The sequence below is a fragment of the Marmota marmota genome, unplaced genomic scaffold (assembly GCF_001458135.2).
Source record: "Marmota marmota marmota unplaced genomic scaffold, marMar, whole genome shotgun sequence".
In the NCBI taxonomy this organism is placed as follows: Eukaryota; Metazoa; Chordata; class Mammalia; order Rodentia; family Sciuridae; genus Marmota; species Marmota marmota.
In genome coordinates, this window is record NW_025999932.1 from 19,022,042 (window position 1) to 19,030,968 (window position 8,927).

At 34.0% G+C, this 8,927-nt stretch overlaps 1 long non-coding RNA gene across 1 annotated transcript in view; it reads left to right on the forward strand.

The window, feature by feature from the left end:
- The window catches only part of LOC125615980, an 11,588-nt gene extending 3,506 nt beyond the window's left edge, over positions 1–8,082 (forward strand). Inside the window, exons 2-3 of the long non-coding RNA XR_007346579.1 lie at positions 1,160–1,199; positions 7,956–8,082. This is a non-coding gene — a long non-coding RNA (uncharacterized LOC125615980). The remainder of the gene's footprint in view (positions 1–1,159; positions 1,200–7,955) is intronic.
- The last annotated feature ends 845 nt before the right edge of the window (positions 8,083–8,927 follow it).

The following is an 8,927-nucleotide window of genomic DNA, read 5'->3' on the forward strand; positions in this document are numbered from 1 at the left end:
AAAACTGTAATTGACAAACACTTTCAGTTTCATTTTCAACAGGTAATTATTAAAGGAAGAGATACATCTATCCTCAAGAATAAATACATTGTTTTTGTTAGAATAAAGATTTTATGAATTCTAATTTTAATAAATTTTCTTTTTAGTCTATTTATTCAGTAATTTGTTTAAAATGAGAATTTAATATGCACACATCTCATTCCCAAAGGATATATGTGTAATGAAATTCCATTCCTTTGAGAATTGTTGATCTTGCTTATGCTGAAAAAAAATAGTAATATAAAACATGATATTTGATGTAAGAACATAATGAAAACAGTCTGCATAAAGAAAACTGAGTAGAAGCAAACAAGAGGGTGATGGGGGATGTTATTTGGGGTCAGACATAAATCAGTGGCACAGATCTAACAACATTATATGGAAAGAAAGAATTGGATAACTGATTAAAGTTCAGTGAGAACAAAGAAAACTTAGGTGCTGTTGTTATGCATTGACCTAGTGTATAGGCAATGAGATATAGTTTTTGATGTGCGTAATTTCTATGGGTTATGTGTCAAACCCTGACTCTTACTAACAATTATATAGGAGATTCAAAATGGCAGATTAAAATAAGGCTGCATTTCCAGTTGCTCTATGGCTTGGGAGTCAAGCAGTGGGAGTACTCCTTTACGGCAGGGTAGATGAAAGTGGGAACTCACTGAAATTCAATATCAGGGAATCAGAGGCTCTTAGAAGGTCAGAAATTCAGGTGCATTGAACAAATAACAAGAAAGTGTATATCAGAAGCAATCCAGCTGTGGCAACAGCAAATGGGAGGGATAACACAGAGAAAGAAACATGGAAAAATCTGTAAACAGAAAAGCAGCCTGAACTTGGCTGATCCAGAGGCTTCACAGTGACCTGGTGCTTTGGATTTCTTACATGGCAAGTGGAGAGCTGAGGCCTGGAATGTCTTAAGGATGCCATGCTGCAGCCTGCTGCTCTGAGTCTCTGAGAGATCACAGAAAATACTGTCATACTGTCCAGTTTAGCACCTACCACATGGCCTAGGGTACCTAGCAGAATGGGAGTGAAACAGGCACAGAAAAGTTTTACCCAGAGTGATTGGCGTCAGAGATTATGGATGGGAGCACAACTCACTTTCTCTTTGTGTCTGAAGGCTCACATGACCAGCTGAAGAAAGTCAAAAAACTGAACAGGTAGGTATTATCACACCCAGGGACCAAAGCTGAAAAGGTCATATTTGTGGGCAACAGAGTGTGTGAGACCAGTTTGGAGTATTTGCTGTCCTGCCTTGAAAGTAGAATTCTGGGGAGGATCCTGAGATCCAGACTCCCAACAGAGATTGCTATCTGCCTAGCCCTAGTGGTGGATTGATCTAAACCCTCCAGAGCAGATATGAACCAGCAAAATCTCTAAAACCTGACTAGAGGTAAGTCTCAGCCACTGAAAATTCCCACTTAGAACTCTGCTGCAGCCCCAACCCCGGAGTGCATCTATCTGGTCTCTGGACAAAACTCCATTCAACATTACTTCCCATTCCATCCTGCTTTGTACTGGTGAGAAGGGAAGTTGAAAGCTATTTCAACTAGCTTCAGCTTTAGACCACTTTAGCTAATAGCTCAGTGAGCAACACAAAAAGAGAAAAAGTTTCACAATCTCTAGCTTGCTCTTTCTCTCTTTCTCTCTCTCTCTCTCTCTCTCTCTCTCTCTCTCTCTCTCTCTCTCTTTCTTTTTCTTGGTACATATTCTGAGAAGAAATGGAAAGAATAGTCACAAAGACAGTTGTAATTCATCATTCTCAATAGTTTTGAACACTTCAGTGAAGACAATTCTTTTTTAATTAAGAACACCCCTTTTCTTTTGGGAGAGATGTTTTTGCTGAGTTCACTGGTTTGTTGACATATGTGTGTGACACACACATATATATACACTTTTCTTTTTTCACATATGTAGCATTTTTAATGATTGCTATTTGTCTTTGTCTTATTTATTCAGGGTAATTTTTTTTTTAAATTTTAGTTTTGTTTTACTTTATTTTGTTTTTGTATTCTTCTATTTCTCTCCTTTCTTCTCCCTCTAGTAGCCAAATTCTTTTGTTCTCTGTATCTTTATTTGTTTATTTTTTAATTCATTTTCTCCTCCCTGTTCATATCTATCATAGATGTCTTCTGCTTTCTCCTAGCTGCATTTTAAACATTCTAAATATTCTTTTTCCATTCTATTACATTTTCTTTTCTCTTAATGAGCTTTATTTTTTCTGTCCTCTGGAACTAACTGGTTTATATAACTTTTGCCCACACCATTCATGTAGTTGCAGTTACTAGTACTATGGAAGGTGTAGTAAACCTACTGTTTTTTTTAATACTGGATCTGGTTTATGGTTATTTATAGTTTCTTCTTTTGGAAAATTTCTGACCACATCATTCTTATTTTTGTGGTAATTAGTTCATGGATCTCATTGTAGGCACTTGAGTTTTAATTTTAATGCCATTTATTGTTTGATTTGTTGTTACTATTGTTTTTCCCACTATTCTGTAAATTACTGGGAATTTACTGGTGTCCTTCAAGTTCCCAGAGTAGAGAATCTGCTGCTGCTGAGAGAAATCCAGCCAAGAGATGATATACCTTCTACCATACACAAATTAGCCACAACACAATTCTATAATCTGTTCTTCTGATAAATTAATATTCATAATATGGAAAAATCTCAAAACACTTCAACACCAAATTACTAATGATAATGATCCAGAAAATGAATGAGTAAATGAACTAAAAACACTTCTCAAAAAGAGAAATGCAAAAGACTCACAGTTGATTTAACATCTTTAGTAAATTATGAAAACACAAATCAACCACACTGAGATTTCCTCTCCTTTCAGTTATAGCAGCAATTTCCAAGAATACAAATAACAAGTTCTGGAGAGGATGTGGATAAAAACACAATTTCATGGAAATAAAAGTAAGATCACAAGAGGAAAGGGACAGAAGAGAGGGGAGAAGGGGGAAAATGGAAATGCTGGAAAATAATATTGGCCAAATTCTATTGTTATATTTTTCTATGTGTATATGTGTGTGTGTGTGTGTATGAAACAATGAATTTCACCATTATGTACAATTGTAATGCACCAGTAAAAATATAAAATTAAACAGTTATATAAGCTTGAGTCATGTATTAATGGAATAGTTGTATAAATTAAAGAAGAAATTCATATTACAGTCTATACATTGCTATCCCTGGTATAAAAGGGAAAACTCAGTATATACTACCAACTCTCAAAGTGTTCAGTTTTCCTCAACACAATTCTATAATGTCCAAGTTGGTCAATTTTGTATCCACAATACAAGGTAATTTAAAAGTTATTTCAACCTTGTATGTTTATTATGGTTCTTATAGAGAAAACATATCTAATGGACTTTGTCTATTTTTTAACTACTATATTTAGGTGGATAGGTAGTTACTTAAATTAAGCACAGAATAAAATATTTATAATATGGGCTGAGATTCTAAACAGTCAGTTTAAAGGCAGATTAAATTCCCAAGGAAGCAAATTTATTCAAGGAAGTTTAGTCATTATTTTTCCTACCACTGTACTAGACAGTGATAGGTATCTGTCAGTCTCCACACCTGCTCTACCATTGTCTCACTAATATTGGAACAAGAAGACTCCAAATTACATTTACCAGATTCCATGTCCTGGGATCTTTCAAGGGATAGTATCAGTGGTAGAATAAAGGCAAGAGGAACGGTGGGCCAGTTTGTTGTTGTTTTTTTTTCTAGTTTCTGAAAATGGCAATATGAGTGTCAGTGGCAATAGAGGTGGCCATCATTGTGACCAGTCTAACTGTGACAATGGCTCTATTAGGTTTTACTTTTCCCTTTTTTATTTTCTACTCCTTCACTCAGGATTTATCCAAATATATAATTGATGGATTCATTAGTTTTTTTTTCTTCTTCAAAATGGTTTCTCACTTTCTGTTAAGTCTCCATTTAATAGATACCACATTTACTGATTATGACCATTAATAACAACAGGTCTATAATTCTTGATCTATGGATCAAATTTGACATTTATATAAGGTCTTTACAATGACTAGTTTTATGAATGAATCACAGTCATTTATTATAAGCTAGTTAATGTAATATTATCACCATAAGTTGACACTATAAATTATTTACAGTAATAATAAACTTATGTATGACAACTTACCTAACAATAGGTCAACATAATGTTACCATCATTTCAGTGTACCTTGCAGTTTATAAGTCTTAATTTCCAATGATGAATTCATTAATTTGGTTTTCATGTTTCAGTGAGTAAAGATATATACAGGAAACATGATTTTAAAGAAGAAAATTATATGATTTCAGTAAATATTAATTCTGCTTTCAGTAAATATTAATTCTAAGTGATACTTCTTATCTAACATAAATATTAAAGCTCATATAGGAAAAACAATGTCAATTATCATTTCATAAAATATATTCAGATACTTTATGTATTTCAGGAAGATCCATTTTAAAAGACTAAATATTTTTATGAGAATAAACTAAAACAATGTTTCCAACAACTAAATATTCATAAAATTATCCTGTGATTTACACTAATATTTTAAAAATTATGTTCATACACACATTATATACACACATATATACACATAACACAGACTATATGCATATGCATTCATGTATTTACATGTATCTGCATAAAAGAGTATCTTTTAATTTATAAGTTTTGCTCATTTTAATAATTAAAAAAATGACTTCCAAAACTGATCATTGACAAAATTGATAATGTAGATATTGGATAATATACACTATGAGGTAAATAGATGTGTATGATAACATAAAGATCATGTGACCATAGGCATGAATTTGGCAGAATCCTGATTCATTAAGAAACATTTATTTGCATGTACAAATATATAACAATGAATCCCACTATTATGTATACTAATAATATACTAGTAATTTTTTACAAAAAAAAAATAATTTATTGTGGTCCAGGTTGAAAAATGAAGAACACAGGGGCAACATTTCCTAAAAATTTTTTTCTTCTATCAGATGTTAAATGGTACTACATAAAATAAACAGTTTTTTAAAAATTTACAAGTACTTTGAATCCTTAAAAGTAGAGAGAATGATGAAGATATTTTCAAATTTATCTGAACAAAAGGCAGGATAATTCACAGATTATCTGCAGGGACTAGATTTCTATATGAAACATTTAGAGAAGTATTATCATAAAATAAATGACAAGTTTTATTACTGCTTTTTTACATCTCTTGGATGCCTTGTAAACCTCTTATAGGCAACCGGTATGTAAACAGGAAAGCTATTTCAGAATTTCAGATGAAAGTAGGTGGTAGTTTAATTATGGTTGATGCAGTAAAAGTGAGAAAGTTGGGGGCACAGGTTAGACCATAGAAAGCAGGCTTTATAGGATGTGCTAAAAGTTGGACTGAGTGTTGAGAGAAACAGCATCCTCAAAGATATTACCTAGATTTCTAGTTTAAACATGAGTTAGGTAGAAAGATTGTAATGAGACAAAGCATGTATAGTTGAGGAAGAGAAGTATAAAAGTATTTCTAGAAATTAGAAATAATAAGGTAAGCAATATACTCTTTAAAATGATTTTTTTCAGTTTGTTTATAATACCAAATAATAAATATAATATTTACATTGATAACAATTTTATTGATAGTGTTGGACATATTAATAATTACTTAAATTCTAAGTACTTTATAGATAATATTTTATGATATTGTAGTGTTTCACCAGCAACTTGAGCTGACAAGTGAGCTGGGTTCAAAGGAGCTGACTGCAACATTAAATCATGCAACACAAGGACATGAATTTCTCAGATCAAGGGTCCTTTTTCCATGCTGGAAGGCAAGAGAGCATGCACCTGGAATCTCTTTATTTTTATGGGGGGGAACACAAAGGGGTTTTGATGGAATGTTCTTCACTAAATAAGGCAGGGGATAAGGTTTCAAAGGGGGAGGTTGTCCAATCATATTGGACATAACCTCTGAACCGATAAGCCAAAATAAATCTTTTCACCTTTAATTTGCTTTTCTCAGGTATTTTTCACAACAACAGGTAGTTGACCAACACAAACTCCAAACAACAAGGCATACCATTTCTTGTCATGCCACATATTTTTTCAATATTTAGTAATTTCAGATTTGTTAATTTTGATACTAATAAATATTTTGTTTCAATTTTTTATTTTCAGATTACTAGTTATGTTGAACATATTTTAATGTGTCTCTTGAATGCTATTTAATTAAGCATGAATTATTATTGTACAAATTACCTGTGTAGTCATTTTGCCATTCTTAATCTGCTTGTGATTTTTTCCTTTAAATTTTGTATTTGATATTTTATATATTCATTTGTTTTATGTACCATAAACATTACTTTGCATCTGTTACATATAATTTGTAAAATAAATTTTAAAAACTACAGTTGAAAATATCAAAATTTTTCACTTGTGACTTCTGTTTGTTTTTTTTCTTTGAAACACCATTTCCTAAAATGCTTTAATCAAAATAGACTTCTATTTTTTTTAACTTTTAAAATGTTCTTTTTCCTTTGTGAGTCAATATAAAGTTAATTTTATGATTCCCAGTCTCCTTCTCCTATCCTGATGACAACAAATTTAATTTTTTCTTGCATCCATTTTATGTTGCGGAAATCAGAAGTCATTTAAATCATTGCTTCCTGATTCTACCCCATGACCAAGTGTGCTTCTTAGGCTTCTGTGGAAACTCCAGGAAGACCAAGGCAGGGAGGTGGGAGGAGGCCTAGGAGGGCGCAGAGGAAGCAGGCATGGTATATTTCCAGGCGTCATTAAGAATAGAGCTGGGAGAGTCAGGTGCAAGGAGTCTGATCTGGTAGAGTAGGGTCTGGAAGAGTCTGGTGTTGGGGAGATGGAGGCCAGATTGCCTGCAGGTGCTGAGCTCCATGAGCTTTGCAAGGCCTCCCAGATCCTCTTCTGCAAGCACAGTTTGTGCCTTAGTGGTGCAGGTGTGGCTTAACTTCAACAAGCCACCACCAAATGAGGTCACCACTGGTTCTCCAGAGATGCAGGAGCATATAATGGGCTGCAGGTTAACCAAATTGAATTTTTTGTGCCACCTCTTTATGTTGATGGGTAGAATATTTTTTGCCTACCTCTCATTGCCAGTGTATACCCTGAAAGAGTGGCAACTCCAGAATGTCTGGTCAAGCCCAGAACTACAGGAAGCTGGGCATCATTAGTTAACTCTATGGAAGACCTTGAAGGCCACTTGAATGTGCAGAGAAACCTGGAACAGCTGAGACAGAAGCACATTGCAAATAGCAGAGGGAAAAATAGAATGAAGAATTTAATTGAAAATATCATTCTGGTTATCTCTGATTGGATGGTACTGGCTACATGTGATCTAGACACAGGAATGGTCAACCACTCTTGATTGCAAAGTGTCTCATTCCTAATTGTCTCCATTACCTAAAAGAAAGTTAACTGACTTCAAAAGTTGTGAGATAGTGTAATTACACACCTCACAGTATCATGTGACACTTGCCCTTTCTAGAAGTACTCAGCAGAATAAAGTAGCTTCATTTTTGCCTTCTAGTAAGTGAGGAATGTTTCAGTGTAAAGGTATTTTCATGGGAAATTCAGTGAGAATTTCAGTATATCCATTAATCTTTTAAGGAAGGGGCAGCCTCTGCTTTTAATGAACTGATTCTGGTGATGTGTCCACCAAGCTCCACCTCCTTCACCCCCAATTTAGAAAGATTGGTATATCCTTGAGGCAGGGACAGGCCTTTCTTTTCTGAGACCCAAGTTCCTAGCACATTCTGAGACTTTGGTCAGTGTTTGCTGGATAAGCGAACTTGTGGATGGTAAAGTGTTTGGAAAATTAACTAACTTACTTTCTTTCTCTCTCTCTTTCTTTCTCTTCAGGTAAATCTTGCACTTTTGTCCACTTTTGTGCAATGCTGTTTTATTAATGCTTCTAAACCAGGATTGGCTTCCACAGCTTCTGGGATAATAGTGTTTTGTAACTTAACATCTACACAGAGAAATAGCAAAAAAAAAAAAGAGCTGTTCTCCTGTTTATTTCTAGTAATAAAGAGCTTCTGTAGTAAGAATCAGTTGGTGCTGGTTTTGTATTTCTGTTTTTTTTTTCTTCAGTAAATGCATGGCATTTCCATTTCATTTTTTTATAGTAGCATGTGGTCATACTTTTCATGGGGCTAGAAGAGAGGTGGAAGCTCTCTCCACTCTTAGGATAGTTCATCCTAACAGTGAGCTGATGGAGTATTGTTGTTTGTGGTATGTATTTCAGCTTTATGAATGTAGTCATCCTTTCCTGTAGACAACTGCAGTTTGTCAAATTCATTCTGGTATCTCCCAGCATGTATACAAATGCACAATATCTTAAGAATGTTCCTAAAGTGCAAGAAGTAAAATCAAGAATCCATAAATGGGATGAATTTAAACTAAAAAGCTTCTTCTCAGCCAGAGAAACACGCAATGATTTGAAGTGAGAGCTTAAAGAGTGGGAGAACATATTTACCATATGCACATAAGATAGAGCGCTAATCTCCAGGATACATAAAAAACTCAAAAAACTTAACACTCAAAAAACAAACAACCCAATCAATAAATGGGCTAAGGAACTGGGCAGACACTTCTCAGAAAAAGATGAACAAGTGAGCAACAAATATATGAAAAAATGTTAAACATCTCTAGTAATTAGAGAAAGGCAAATCAAAACTACTCTAAGATTTCATCTCACTCCAGTCAGAATGGAAGTTATCAAGAACACAAGCAATGATAAGTGTTGGCAATGTGGGGGAAAAGGTACACCCATACATTGCTGGTGAAACTTCAAATTGGTAGAAACACTTTGGAAAGCAATATAGAGATTCC